General features: G+C 43.6%; 1 protein-coding gene across 1 annotated transcript in view; it reads right to left on the bottom strand.

The window, feature by feature from the left end:
* The window catches only part of LRRC4C (leucine rich repeat containing 4C), a 136389-nt gene extending 122100 nt beyond the window's left edge, over positions 1-14289 (bottom strand). The window contains exon 1 of the mRNA XM_060278575.1: positions 13633-14289. The gene's annotated coding sequence lies outside the window, so the exon portion shown is untranslated. The remainder of the gene's footprint in view (positions 1-13632) is intronic.
* Between the last annotated feature and the right edge of the window lie 280 nt (positions 14290-14569).

Below are 14569 nucleotides of genomic sequence, written 5' to 3'. Positions count from 1 at the left end.
TTCCAGCCCATCCCCAAGCGCGGGAGAGAGTAAGGAGAGCTCTGCCTCCAGCGGAGAGTCAGGAAGTGGTGTCCGAGGCTCAGGCAAGGTTGTGGAGCCCAGGCCGCAGGTGGGACAGGAAGTTGGACGCACAGGGGGGAGGCCAATTCCCCCAACTCCCGAATTGCGACGCAAACGTAGGGGGAAGAGGTTGGGTCTGCCAAAGCTGTGGTGCTGGAAGAAAACGCGCCAATCGCCATTCGGGAGTTCAGACACCTCACCTTAAGGATGCATTTTTACTGCTCTGAACACTGTAAATAATCAGCACTTAATAAAAACCTTAAAAGACCATGCTGGAGTCGTTACTCTAGAGTAGCCATACCAGGCCCTCTGACAGGGAGATATACCATGTCTCTGGTTATAGATACACCAGATTATACATGTTCTATATCAGCCAAATATAAAGACTCAAGCATTATGCAAGTTAGTTTTGAGCTGCCCAACAGAACCAACCCACTGGGAAAGGGAATCATCTCCCAACTATATAAAAATCCTCACAAAATTGGCTACCCTTCCTCTCACTTCATTAAAACTATAATGGGGAAAATATTTTTTTGAGAAGAATTAGAGGAACAACTGGGAACAAGCCTGGAATAAGCTACCACTTGGATCAATCTCAACCAGAACTCAAGAAAATACTTTAAAGATAGCACATTGCTGGTACCTGTGCCCAGCTGGATTATATAGAATTAGTAATAACACATTCAACCTATGCTTGTGGGAATGCAATTTCTCTAGTACACACATGGTGGCTTTGCCCCCAAATTATTCCCTTTTGAGAAAATGTTTTTTCAAACAATTAATCAAATGATTGAACAATTGCTACAATCAGACCGAAAATTAGTCCTGCTCTCTTATTTTACTCTTCAGATTAAGAACATAACCAATAAAGACATTGTTCTCCACTTACTAACTGCAGCCTGAGTAGTGGTTGCAAAATATATATTAAAAAATTAAATGCAGGGGGGGGGGTTGTGTTGTTGTTTTTTAAGCCTGGATTTCAAAAGATTAGGACATTGCGCTTAAGGACTAATTAACTATTTCACAAAAGGAATATTGATCTGGGACGGAAAAGACTCACGCCTTCTATACAACATGGTATCCTTTTATTGACTTTGTTAAGACAATCAAACATGGCTTTCACCCTCCATCAACTCCTGAAACCTTACGGAGAGACACTTTCATTTGATTGCCTTTCTTGGAACGTCTCAAACTACAACCATCAGCCACTACTTTTCTTTCTTTTCTGTACAACTACCAAGCTCTGTTTTCCTAATGTGGGTATGTTTTGTTACTTGAAAAACAGATAAAACAGTAAAATCAAGAAAAATCCACAACCATACTTTTAAAAACATACAAAAGTAAAAATACTATAACAGATTAAAATTGCCTCAAGTTTCTAAGCATCTGGGTAGGCTAGTCTAAACAACGTTTTTAGTAGATGCTGAAAGAGTTCTGTGAAGGCCTAAACCAGGTCTGTGTGCCAAACTCCAGCTCTTTAGTCCCTGTGCCACAAGCAGGGATGAGAAGATCAATCTATTCCCATATCGATCTGCAATTTTTCAAAAAAAGCATCATGACTACTGAAAGTAAGCTGGTTGATACAGTAGTGTTATTAGCCAATATTGACAGCTCTCAGCAGCCAGCCAGTCAGCCCCTGACAGACACACACAGAAACAAACCATATTACTTTTTATCAGAATTTGGAAGGCTATTATGCACAGAAGAGGGAAACAAGTTCTTCCAAATCCTTGGTTAGATGAAAAATAAGTTTTGGCAGACACTCAGAACCACACACAGGTGCTGAAATGTCCCGCTTAAACAATTTACAGACTGAAATATAGGCAGACAAACTCTCTCATGCACACATGTTCAGAGTAATTAAGTGGATTATATGTTTTTCGATACTCCCATAATATTATACCAGTATGTGGAGCGGGATATCAGAGCCACAAATTCTTTCACAAAGTCTAACAGCTCTGAAATCCATGCTACTGAGTAACTGAGTCAATAAATATGAGAAGTGTGGAGCAGTTCTCCCGGGATTTGTATTAAGAGACTTCCAGGGATCAATGAAGATGAGCCAAGTATTACCACGCAGCCACCACTGCATGTGTGTGTGTGTGCAAAATTGTATTTTTAATCATTGAATGAATAACAGAACTTACTATGCAGGCACCCCCTTTGCTGGATTTCAAGTCACATTCTTATACTGCTGAAAAGACCAGCGAGTGGAGAGAGATGTCTCCACTCAGTGCCCATTACCTGATTTGTTTCCACATGCTGAACTCCAGTTCACTGGAACTGCTATCTGTCACTTGCTGATGTGCAACTGCTGCCTGAAATGTACACACCTCAGCTTAAGTTTTCTAATCAGGTGAAAGCTGGTCTGAGGTAAAGCTCATCAAAAAGGACTACTTTTCAAAAAGCTACAAGACACCTAAGGATTGTGGCTACCATCATGTGTAAAGGTAAAGGGACCCCTGGCCATTAGGTCCAGTCGTGACCGATTCTGGGGTTGCGGCGCTCATCCCGCGTTATTGGCCGAGGGAGCCGGCGTACAGCTTCCAGGTCATGTGGCCAGCATGACAAAGCCACTTCTGGCAAACCAGAGCAGTGCACGGAAACACCGTTTACCTTCTCGCTGTAGCGGTACCTATTTATCTACTTGCACTTTAACGTGCTTTCGAACTGCTAGGTTGGCAGGAGCTGGGACCAAGCAACAGGAGCTCACCCCGTCGCGGGGATTCGAACCACCGACCTTCTGGTTGGCAAGCCCTAGGCTCTGTGGTTTATCCCACAGCACCACCCGCGTCCATCATGTGTACTCAGCTTCAAATACCAGCAGTCCGAGGTGGAGTAAATGGTAATGCGTACACAGCATAAGATTCCAACTAGTTCCCATTGAGTTAAAGATGACACCACATGGAGATGGAAGGGGAGATCAGGCATGGCTCTTAAAGAGACAGTTGACACACAAGGTCCATTCAAACCATACCCAGGGCTTGCTTGCTTAAATATTCCTGCATGGCCCTAATTGATCACACTCTACTTAAAGCAATTACTTCATTGCCTGTAAAGTGCTTTAATATAATAGTGCATGTAAAGGCTTGCTACTGCTAAAGTGCACTACACTATTTAAAGAATGCTTTAACAGCCTTATTGTGGAGACACCCCGTGAGAAAAAAGAAAGCAAGGAAATCTGACAACCATACAGAAGATACTAGAGCTTAAATTGTTCACCAGCTTTCCCTTGGCCCTATTTAGATTTAAGGAAGACACTGCAATGATGCTCTCCTTAGTTTTCATTTACTTTGCATTATGTAATGCAAAATGTAAACACTCTGTAGCTGCAAAGGCAATGGAAAATTAGACCCATTGTCCTGTTGATACCAGAATGCTTCAGATAAAGAGACTTAGAGTACAGCCCGCAGCCCATTTGTCTTGTTTGGTGCAGTATTTAAAGAGATACAATTACCTTCTACTTTCACATAAACAGTAGGGCTAAGCCAGCCAAGGAAGCACTTTTAAACCACATTGATGTCAATAGGGAAATTGGGCTAATGAAGTAGTATCTCTTACACTCAAACCCACAGGACTTCAGATTGTCCTCTGAATTGTGCCTAGCGTGTTTTATGGATAGTTGTTATTTTGGGGTGATGTGATTGGATCACAATCGGTAGATGCTGTAGCAATTGGATAAGGAAGATAAAGGATGAGAGCAACAACTCCTATTTCTCACACATTCATTAGAATAATGAAGAAATATAAATTGTTATCCCTACCACATTGTTCATTAGATACATTGCCAAATGCACAGAACTTTGAGCTAGTCCTGCAAACAGGTTAAGAAGCTCAAAAAGTAATACAAAGTTTTGGACAGCATGTGACAGCAATAAGCTAGTTCCATCAACTAGAAGTTAGGGTAAGAACCATGCAAATATGTAAAGCACGGGTAGGCAAACTAAGGCCCAGGGGCCGGATCCGGCCTAATTGCCTTCTAAATCTGGCCTGTGGGTGGTCCGGGAATCAGCATGTTTTTACAGTTTTTACGTGAGTAGAATGTGCGCTTTTATTTAAAATGCATCTCTGGGTTATTTGTTGGGCATAGGAATTTGTTCATTTTTCTTCTTCAAAATATAATCCGACCCCCCTCAAGGTCTGTGGGTCAGTGGACTGGCCCCCTGCTGAAAAAGTTTGTTGACCCCTGATGTAAAGAATAGCATTTGAAATTGAAAGGGAACCTTTAGAAGGAAGTATGGATAGCAGGTGACTCCAGACATATGGTTTGGCAACAATTGTGATCTGCCCCAGTTCTGATCTGTGACTACCAACAAGAAGGAATGACATGTGTCACGTTACTTTCCCCAAAACCAAATATGCTTCACACATGTAAGCTCACTGCTTATGTTCAGTAATGGAAGCTTCAAATGCTAACTAACAAATGTTAACGAGTCATTATAGTAGCTCTGTGGTAGAGCAGATGGTCCCACATTCAGTCCTGAGCATCTCTAAGTAGGACATGAAAAACTCCCATCTGAAACCCTAGAAAACTGCACAGTGAATGCAGTGTCTTTTAAAAAAGAAGAAGAAGAATTTATTTCAGTTATTTATTAGCAGTATGTCTGCATTTCACCTAGTAACCAGCTTCTCACATTCAACTACAAGAAAACCAAGTGACAAATGATATTTTAACTGCCCCCAAGTGGATCTTTCCTTCCATTTCAGCTGATTGGCGCTTGTCTTGGCATCAACAGGCAAGTACAACAAGCGGGGAGGGATATTGGAATTGACTGTCCTTCTGAGCATTGTATGGCATCAACATGGTGCTGGGGCACTCTACCTCTCATTGCCAGCCAGCTCAAAGGATGGAGAAACAGCCTTCTCACCCTGTAAGCAAGCAGGTGGTTCCTTAGCCTGCCTTTTCAGCAGGCCAGGAACAACAAGGATCAGGTAAGGTTGTGCCAGAGTGGTGTCACTCAGACATCATCATTATTTATTATTATAGATGGTGTTCCTACCTCTTTATACATTCTGGAATATTAGCAATAAAGTTGTGGCCCTTTAAACCCTTATCTTGTTTCAAGGCCTTCTCTCAAGGCGAAAGCAAGCATCAGTGAGATTTTGATTAGTTTACCCAAATGCAGCTATGTTACATAAGCTTAAAAGGGTTCCCTATTCATTACTGAGCCCAGTTCAAAATCATGGTGCCTTCTGCTGGACTAATCTTCTCATAGCCTAAGACTGCAGGCAGAGTTCCTTTTCTAGGTTCCACCTTTAAGAGGAGTGTACAGTGGTACCTCGAGTTACAAACGCCTCAGGTTACAAACACTTCAGGTTACAAACTCCGCTAACCGGGAAGAGTTACCTCGAGTTGAGAACTTTGCCCCAGGATGAGAATGGAAATTGTGTGCAGGCGGCACAGCGGCAGCAAGAGGCTCCATTACGAAAGCATGTCTCTAGTTAACAACAGTTTCAGGTTAAGGACGGACCTCCAGGAAGGAATTGAGTTCGTAACTAGAGGTACCACTGTATTATATAGAGAGAACTTTCTCGGTGGTGGCACCACTCTGTGAAATGTCCTCCTGGCACTGACAAAAGAATCTTTTCTTTTTTATTTCTGCTCCAGTTAAAAACCTTTTAATTTGCCCAGATATTTTGGAGGATAGTATTTTAGCTGATTGGATTGTTTTATTCCTCGTAAGGGTACTGTAGGACCCAGGTGGCGCTTTGGGTTAAACCATTGAGCCTAGGGCTTGCTGATCAGAAGGTCAGCGGTTCGAATCCCTGTGACGGGGTGAGCTCCTGTTGCTTGGTCCCAGCTCCTGCCAACCTAGCAGTACAGCGGGAAGGTAAACGGCATTTCCATGTGCTGCTCTGGTTTGCCAGAAGCGGCTTTGTCATGCTGGCCACATGACCTGGAAGCTATACGCCGGCTCCCTCGGCCAATAATGCGAGATGAGCGCGCAACCGCAGAGTCGGTCACGACTGGACCTAATGGTCAGGGGTCCCTTTACCTTTTAAGGGTACTGTACTGTTGGTTTGTATTTCAACCCAACATGTATCATATTTCAGCCTATGCAATAAGTATTTCATTGTTTATACCATCTTTATTCCAGAGCTCACAGCTTAACCTTCTTTCCCCCCTCACAATAACCTAGTAAAAGAATAGTCGTTTAATGGAAACATTGTAAAATATGATTGAATGATCAGAAATATTAAGCACACTGTGCTCAAAGAATTTAAACTTACAGTCTGATCCTATGCATATCATTTATATTGATGTTAGTAGAATTTACTGCCTAGTATGCTTAGGGCTAGGGGACCCAGGTGGTGCTGTGGGTTAAACCACAGAGTCTAGGGCTTGCTGATCAGAAGGTCGGTGGTTCGAATCCCTGCAATGGGGTGAGCTCCCGTTGCTCGGTCCCAGCTCCTGCCAACCTAGCAGTTCGAAAGCATGTCAAAGTGCAAGTAGATAAATAGGGACCGCTCCGGCGGGAAGGTAAACAGTGTTTCCGTGCGCTGCTCTGGTTCGCCAGAAGCAGCTTTGTCATGCTGGCCACATGACCCGGAAGCTGTCTGCGGACAAACGCCAGCTCCCTCAGCCTATAGAGCGAGATGAGTGCCGCAACCCCAGAGTCGGACACGACTGGACCTTTACCTATGCTTAGGGCTATTGCCTTGAGACTTCAAAAAATGAAAGATGCTTGATAAACAATATCAGGAACAACTGCTAGACACAAAGTACAACAGATCTTCTATATTTTCTGTGCAGAGGAAGTGATTTCCATGGATGCAGCTTTCTTTCTTTCCCCTAATTCTGCTTGACAAAATGCACCTGCCAAAATTTCGTCTACTGCATAGCTATTTAAGATCTAAGAGCACAAAATAAAATATTGGGGGAGGGGGGACAGGTAAGTCCCGCCCACATATTCAATCATGTGACAAGGCAATGCCCATCAACTTTGAGGGAGGCAGCCTCCTCAAATATTTTATTGGGGGCCAAAGACCCCTCGGCCTCTAGAAGTTGGCTTCTATGGCTAAGAGTCCTATACACCTGCTTCCCCCCCAACCTGGTGGACTCCCGTACAGCTCCAACCAGCATGATGGGACTCTAGATGGGTTTAATGGGAGCTGAAGTCCCAAACATTTGGAGGGCACCATGTTGGGTAAGTCTGCTATACACTGTCACATTCTAATTCCTAATAAATCAAGGGTCTGAGATGTTTGTTACCGATGGGTGCATGGTTGAGGCATCACCAAACTGCAGCACTATACATTAGACTCCTCATAGAAGTATGAAGAACAATCACCTATCAGGATTGTATCAATATCCCTTTCAGCCCAGGCAAGATGAATACACACACTCTACGGTACTCATCTGCTAACTGCATTATAAAATAAGTCTGTAACCACAAAAACTCAGGTCGCAATGAACTAGACGGTCTTCCTAGATAGAAAATGTGTTTCCCAGAAAGGAGTCAATTGGAAAGAGAATTGACTTCTTAACAACAGGATAACAGGGAAAGGAAAGCAGGATAACAAGATATGGAAAGAGGGAACCAGGAATAAATCCACAAACTAACCATAACTAAATTAAAAAATTCCTTCCAGCAGCACCTTAAAGACCAACTAAGTTTTTATTTTGGTATGAGCTTTCGTGTGCATGCACGAAAGCTCATACCAAAATGAAAACTTAGTTGGTCTTTAAGGTGCTGCTGGAAGGAATTTTTTTATTTTGTTTCGACTACGTCAGACCAACACAGCTACCTACCTGTAACTATAACCATAACTATTTGATTACAGTGCTATAGCATGCCAGGGCAACAGGGGAGCCTCAATTGCTACTGCAAAAATAGTAGTAGTGCCCCATTAAGATATCTATTAAGATAAACACTGGGAGAATCCTCTTGGTTTCAGCTGCAGAAAGCCTCTTTGCTTAATATTATCACTTTAGCAGATTGCATTCAGGTCAATGACATTTGAATGTTTTCCAGTCTAGCATGCAGAAAGCCAACTGAAATCTCCTAGGCCACCTGATATCAGCTTCCTCACTCTCAGACCTGACAAGGGAATTAATGAGCCACTGCCTCACATCTGGAGGTGATGACCCTGCTGATTGCATCACACATGAGGGAGCCTTGTGTGCTGGGTCAAGGCTCAGCACCTGTGAATGTAAGCAAAGGGAAAAGGACAGAACTGCCTTTGCCTAAGCAATAAGCTCCTCTTGTTGAGGGGTCCTCTGGTTTCCCATGTAGCATCTCAAATACGCAACACGAACTTTTCAGACAGTTATTTCTGAAATGTGTAAGGAAGAAGATGCAAAATGAATTTGGGGGGGGCGTCCCAGAACACTTCTTGAGCATAATAAAATAAAAACTGAGAGAAAAACCTGCTTATTGTCTTTAGGCTTTATGAGGTGAAAATCCCATAAATTGCAAGCGCTGCATCATTAAAATGCTTCCTGGCTTCTGAAAGTTAAGCTTATACCAAGCTGCATGAATCCTGCTGCTGCAGGATAAATACTGAGAGATCCATTTGTTCAACAGCTATGTCTGTGGCTTTTCAAGACAAAGGAGCATTAATGGTTTCCTGTTTTTCATAGCTATGATTATAGATTAGGGGTTATCAGATTAAACCAGGAACAAACAATACATTTTTTAAAAACCCAAAAAACACATTACTTTTAATTCTAATTTTAAAACAATGAAACAAAAACCAGTCAAACATATTGGAGCAAATGATAAACGGACTTTCCTTCCATCTGCCAGTACACTTTCCCATTCCCCCAATCCACAGTGATGGTGGGTTTTCTTCCCTAGCTTCCAAAATCACAAGGTGAAGGATCTTTTTATATGTGTTTCTGAATCTGCATTAAGCCTGATAGGCATTGTAGTCTGCCCAGAAGTTACAGGGATAAAGATTCAACCCACGCAGGTTTGCTGTTGTTTCTAATTGTCAACAACAGCTACACTTCACTCGCCTGGAGCGATCCAATTAACATACCACCACTACAGAAAATATTGTAATATGTTCAGTGTTCTCAACATGAGGAAAGTGTCTCATACTCCTCTTCTGCTGAGGAACTTGAGCTCCCAGTTAGGGCTCTAGAACATTAACAGTTCGGGATAGGAACAGGAAACAGGCAAGCTTTTCTCTTTCTTCCTTTTGTAGTGAGTTCTGTATAAATATTTGTTGTTGTGCACAAGTTTTTTAAAAAAAGACAGGAAGAAGGGAGACAAGCTCTTCTAGAGAGTGGGACACACACACACACCACACAACATGCCCTGAAAAATCACTATGGCAACATTTATACAATGCACAGAAAAAACTGCAGCTTTCTGTATTTGCTTCCTTGGATACCAAATGCAAATGCCCCCTCTCTTGGTTGGTGTGTTTGTGTGTGTTTAGCCTTTCTTTAGTCTGCAACAATATTATTTCCCATCCCCTCTCCTTTAATCAGTACAAATGGATCATATACATACTTCTGCCACATTAATAATCAACCACATATTAGCTAAGCAAACACCCAGCCATCACTGCAGGAAAGTGAAATGAACAGCTTAGAGATTTTCTAGTAACATGTGTACCCTTTCTGCTGTTGCATGAGGCTTATGCAACACTATGAAAATTTACCAGTCGGTGCATAAAATATGTTTCCAGTCCTTTGATCAGTCTAGGAAAGTCAACAATTACCCTTTTCAGGGAGAAAAGTTGCTTCCTTTTTGTAAGCTTAAGATAAATCACAGCCGAACATCACATCTCTCAGCTTTTTGCAAAGTGAAATAAATCCTGCTTAAAGAGAAAATGGGCTGTCCACACTAAAGGGTCTATTGCTATAAATAATGGCTTGCAGGATCAAGATCCCCATGGCTAGTAAACCACTGCCATTATCAATTAGCAATGCTGTTTCTCTAAAAATTAATTGAGTTGGTCTTTAAATAGGTGCCCACATCTTGAGAAAAGGATCCACATTAAATTCTGCTTACATAATTTTGCATCACTGGTTATTCTTATTAATGGACCAAAAACCTCTTTAATGTGAAGACACATTAGTAGAAAGATACATTCTTACGCTGCAATTCTGCAGACTATACTTTCTCATTCAAAATGCCCTGTAGATAATTTTAACGCCCCCAAAATGCATATTTAATGCCTTACAGCAACTCATTCCTTATTCTAAAGGAACAAGAGGAGAAACCCTTGCAAAATTCAAGTTATAGCCTTCAAGTCTCTGAGAATACATGTACATATCAGCATATATTGTATGCACACACTGTTTTTATACTGCCAATTTTTATGGAATGAAATGTAGAGCTACCTCATCTTAAACTGTCCACATTTCCCCATAACTCAAAAGTATCAGGACAGAGATATGTAAATGCTATACATGTAGATATAGTACAGAGAGAGAGAGAAGGAACTTTCTAAGATATATTCATAAGATAAACATATACTGTTCTGGTGTTGATTCTTTCACTGGCTTTCTGAAAAGGCAAAGCAAAGGACTAACCTTCTACTCAACAGAAACTACATACACCTCAGAAGTGTGAAACATTGCTTCCAAGATTTCGATGGTAAATATTTTGCATTGTTGACCATCAGGCAGCTAAGAATCATTTTCATTTTTAGATTAGCTAATCTTGGATCGTCCAAGACCAAGCACAGCAAATGAAACAAGCCTTTTAGAGCCAGTGCTTGTTCCTTTTCACTGGCAATTCAGGCATTTCTTTTTTTATACACAAAATTGTTCCCTATTCACACACTCCAGGCTGTCACTTTCCTAACTGCCTGATGTAATTGCAGAATTGCTTACCCCTTTATCCTGGAAAAAATAGGAAGGCATCTTGGCTAATTATCAGATGCTGATGAATGTTGCACTTATATTCTGACACAGGCAATAGAAAACAGAGTCAGCCACATAAAATTTCCACTCAGGCGACTATGGAATCAGTGTTGCTCATCCAACATAAAGAAGGGGCAAATCAAGGTTTTTGAACACGTTTTAGGTGCTTCCAACATCCCCCCTGAGCAATACTGGAATGCACACCTGAATGTCAAAGTCCCTCCCATTTACAAGATGGAGAGTACTAAACTCCAGCCTGAGCCACATGCTTTTAGCTCCCATACTAACTGGATTTAGCATCTCTGCAAGTGCGCAGTCACTCCTACACAGCAGTGAGGTTTGTTCCTGTTGCATCCCCAGTTTGTGACCATTCCCACACACACACTTAGTGACATTTCAGGGCTTAGGTATTATCTTTGTAGCTTCTCTGGCCCAGCATGAAATAGTGATGGCAGTACCCTACTGTCAAATGGCAGGGTGGCTTTGCCTAATGATCTCTGATTTATGGGATAACAGCAGAGTGATCCTGTGGCAAGAGGATTGATTTTTCCACACTATCTTTGCCTTCTCCATTTCCTTTCGGGACTTGTTCGGCACTAGCATAATATCCATTCATGCTCCATCATTGCTGCTGCAAGAACTGTCCATAGCAGGACAGCAATTTATGACAGAATATGCACAAGCAGGATAAGGGGGAATCAATCAGTTTCCTAGATTGACTAATATATCCCCCCCATGTGAACCAGCAATGAATAATTGCCTGAAGAAACACAATTCAACTTGTTTAATTAATGGAAATATGTAAAGAATGGAAGTGACATTTTACTGGGTGTCCTGTTAAAGGCATTGCAGGATTAGGACCTGATTCTCAATTCCCTCCATGTGTGTTTGTGTTAAAAAAAAATCTGATGGACACACTTGGAAGCTGGGTCAAAGGTTTGCTGCTTTCCAAGTAACTAACACTCAAAACAAGGGCCAAAGCAGGGGGATGCCTTTGAAAAAGAGATGCTCTGATTTCCACTCCCATCTTTCTAGCAGGTGATTGGGAGTATATCTCAGAATTATGTCTAATGCTTAGGCTGCTAGGTAGGAGGGTAGGCAGTTGGTGAAGCAACTTCAGAAGTGATTGTCCAAATGGAAAGAGAAGGAAAAATAATAATGAAGACTTCCATCATCCAGTAAGAAAGAAACAAAGGACTGGGATTGGAAGGAGGGGTGAAAAGTTCGTTGAAGTACAATATTTTCCCACTGCCCCCTACATCCATTTTGATTTGATTTACGTTTTCACCTGAAGTCTTTCAGGGTTATTCTCTGCACATGGAAGCAAACATGGTAGTAGGAGTCACATGTGAAAAAAGGAGTCACATTTAGCAAAGGAGGCACACAAGGAAGTCACAGCAAAAGAGACGGATCCCTTTATGGAAGAAGTAGCCCCCAACTTTTCTTGGCATTCCGCCGTAAGTCAAGCTAAATCCTGGCTTCTTTCTGATTTTGCTTTCGCACGCTACATCCACATACAGCTAAGATCTTATCATTTGGGGAACAGAGAGTTAGTGTTCTTAAGTGGACATGTTATCCAACCTGTGCTTCCCAGCCTCAGTTTCCCCATCAAAGAAATAGGCCACAATTATTGGCTCCCCCACCGAGTTAGGAGAGGACCAGTCAACATCAATGCGCTGTTGGAATTGGCACAGTGAGGGGTGAGGCTGCGATCTGATGCACACTTACTTGGGTGCAAGTCTCCTTGAACACAGTAGGACTTATTTCTGGGTAAACATGCTGGGGATCAAGCCGTTGCCCCCCCCCGCCCCCAGTCCTAAAGGACCTGCTGAATCCAATAGGCCTCTCTTCCAGCTAGAAGTCGGAAAGCTGAATGAGCTGCAAACAATCACAGAATTACTAATAGTAGCTGAGATCAGATAGTGACGTCTCTGCTGATGGACCCATAATCTCGCTGCCAAAGGCATGTCCTGGGGGAGCAGGAAGGATTTACCCACCAAACCACAGCCAAAAGGAGCTAAGAGGTGGAGAAGGGAGTGTGCTTGTGATGTGTGTGTGTGTGTGTGTGTGTGTGTGTGTGTGTGTGTTTGGGGGGGCAGCTCCCTAAATTCTCTTTCAGGAGAAGGATTTCCCTCAATCACCTTTTGTAAGTCATGCGATGCCAAAGGCACAGACTCAACCAACTTCCCCTTTCCCACCTGCTTGCCTTATTACCATATTCCCACGTTCATACACCGTGTCTGCCCCGCAAAGTCTGCCAGGATGCCTACATAGGATCCCTTCAATTTCCAATCTCCGTCTTCCCCAAGTCTCTCCCTCTCTCCTTCTCTCTCTCTCTCTCTCTCTCTCTCTCTCTCTCTCTCTGTGTGTGTGTGTGTGTGTACATCAAACTCCTCAGGCTGTCATGAGAGACCTGGCAGCCTTCGGCCAGTGGGCGAATCAAGCAACGCACCGTCACACACTGCAGGGGCTTTCCGAAGGCAGAATCCCTCTCAAGGTACAGGCATCACCCAGAGAACCGCAACGTCGGAGTAAAGCTCGCTGGCACAACCGATAGCCCCCCCCCCCCCCCGCAAAGAGAGAAAACATTAAGCTAGGATGGAGTTTCGCGGTTCTCCCTCCCAGCCCAACCAACAACCCCCAACCCCAAGAAGAGGAAAAAAACCCAGTTCAAACTCCATCACATGTGTCTAATGGCAGGCAACAAGACACGGGAAGCAGAAAGCGAGGAAAAAAATGGCACTCACTGTCTTTGAGAAATCGCCCAGAAGGAGGGAAATATCCAGAATGAAATTCCGATGGGGAAAAGGGGGAAAATGAAAAAAGAAAAAAGAAAAAAAAGAAGGTGTGGGGGAAAAACAAAGGGGGGGAAACAGAAAAAGACCACGGAGGGCAAAACTACATCATTTCGGCAGCAAATCCAATTTGACGGAAAGGAAAAAAGAAAGGAAATTCAATATCCATCTGCAATTTTCCATCTAGAGTTCAGTCCAGGCGGGCTCGGGCTCCAATCCACCGCAAGTGGGCTGCTTCCGCGGCACCTTCCTTTACATGGTGCGGCTCCCTGCTCGCCTCCCCCCGTCGCTCTTAAGGACGTGGCTGCTGCTTCAAATGTCCCCGCGTCTCTCAACTTGCGCCTTCGTCGTCGGGGGCCGAAGCGAAGCGGGCAGCTGGCTTCTCTCTCCCGCTCGCTGCTCAAAAAGAGCAAGCGGAAGGTCAGGTCTCTCCGCGCCGCGGAGGGGGAGTCTTTCTCCTCGGAGAAACTTTTTTATTCCAGCCTCGGATCTTCTCCGGGGATGCTGGATTCTCCCCGCCCGCCCCCCAAACTCCCCTCTTCTTCCAATCCTCAGCCACCTTGGAATCCCTCTCGGTGGGAGAGAAGCGTTTTTAGCTTCTGCGGATGGTTTCCCTTGCCGTCACCACCAGCAGCAGCGGCGGCAGCCCCGTCTGTCTGAAACAGCCGCTGTTTGGTTTAATAACACGATTTTGTTGTGTCTGCTCAGCTCCGGCCAAGCGGCTCCTTCTCCGCGAGCGGATCCATGTGCGTCCACGTTACATCGGGGGTTCCCACGGCCGCGCTTCCCGCGTCTCCCCCTCCGCCCTCCACCGAGGCGCGTCGCCTTGCAACATCTGAAATTATTTTCTCAGAAACGCCAACTTTGGGGCTCTTCTTTTCTTCTCTCC

This window comes from Zootoca vivipara, chromosome 1, assembly GCF_963506605.1.
Source record: "Zootoca vivipara chromosome 1, rZooViv1.1, whole genome shotgun sequence".
NCBI classification, from domain to species: domain Eukaryota; kingdom Metazoa; phylum Chordata; class Lepidosauria; order Squamata; family Lacertidae; genus Zootoca; species Zootoca vivipara.
Note: the sequence above shows the minus strand (reverse complement) of the source record. Positions and strands in the feature narration are given on the sequence as shown.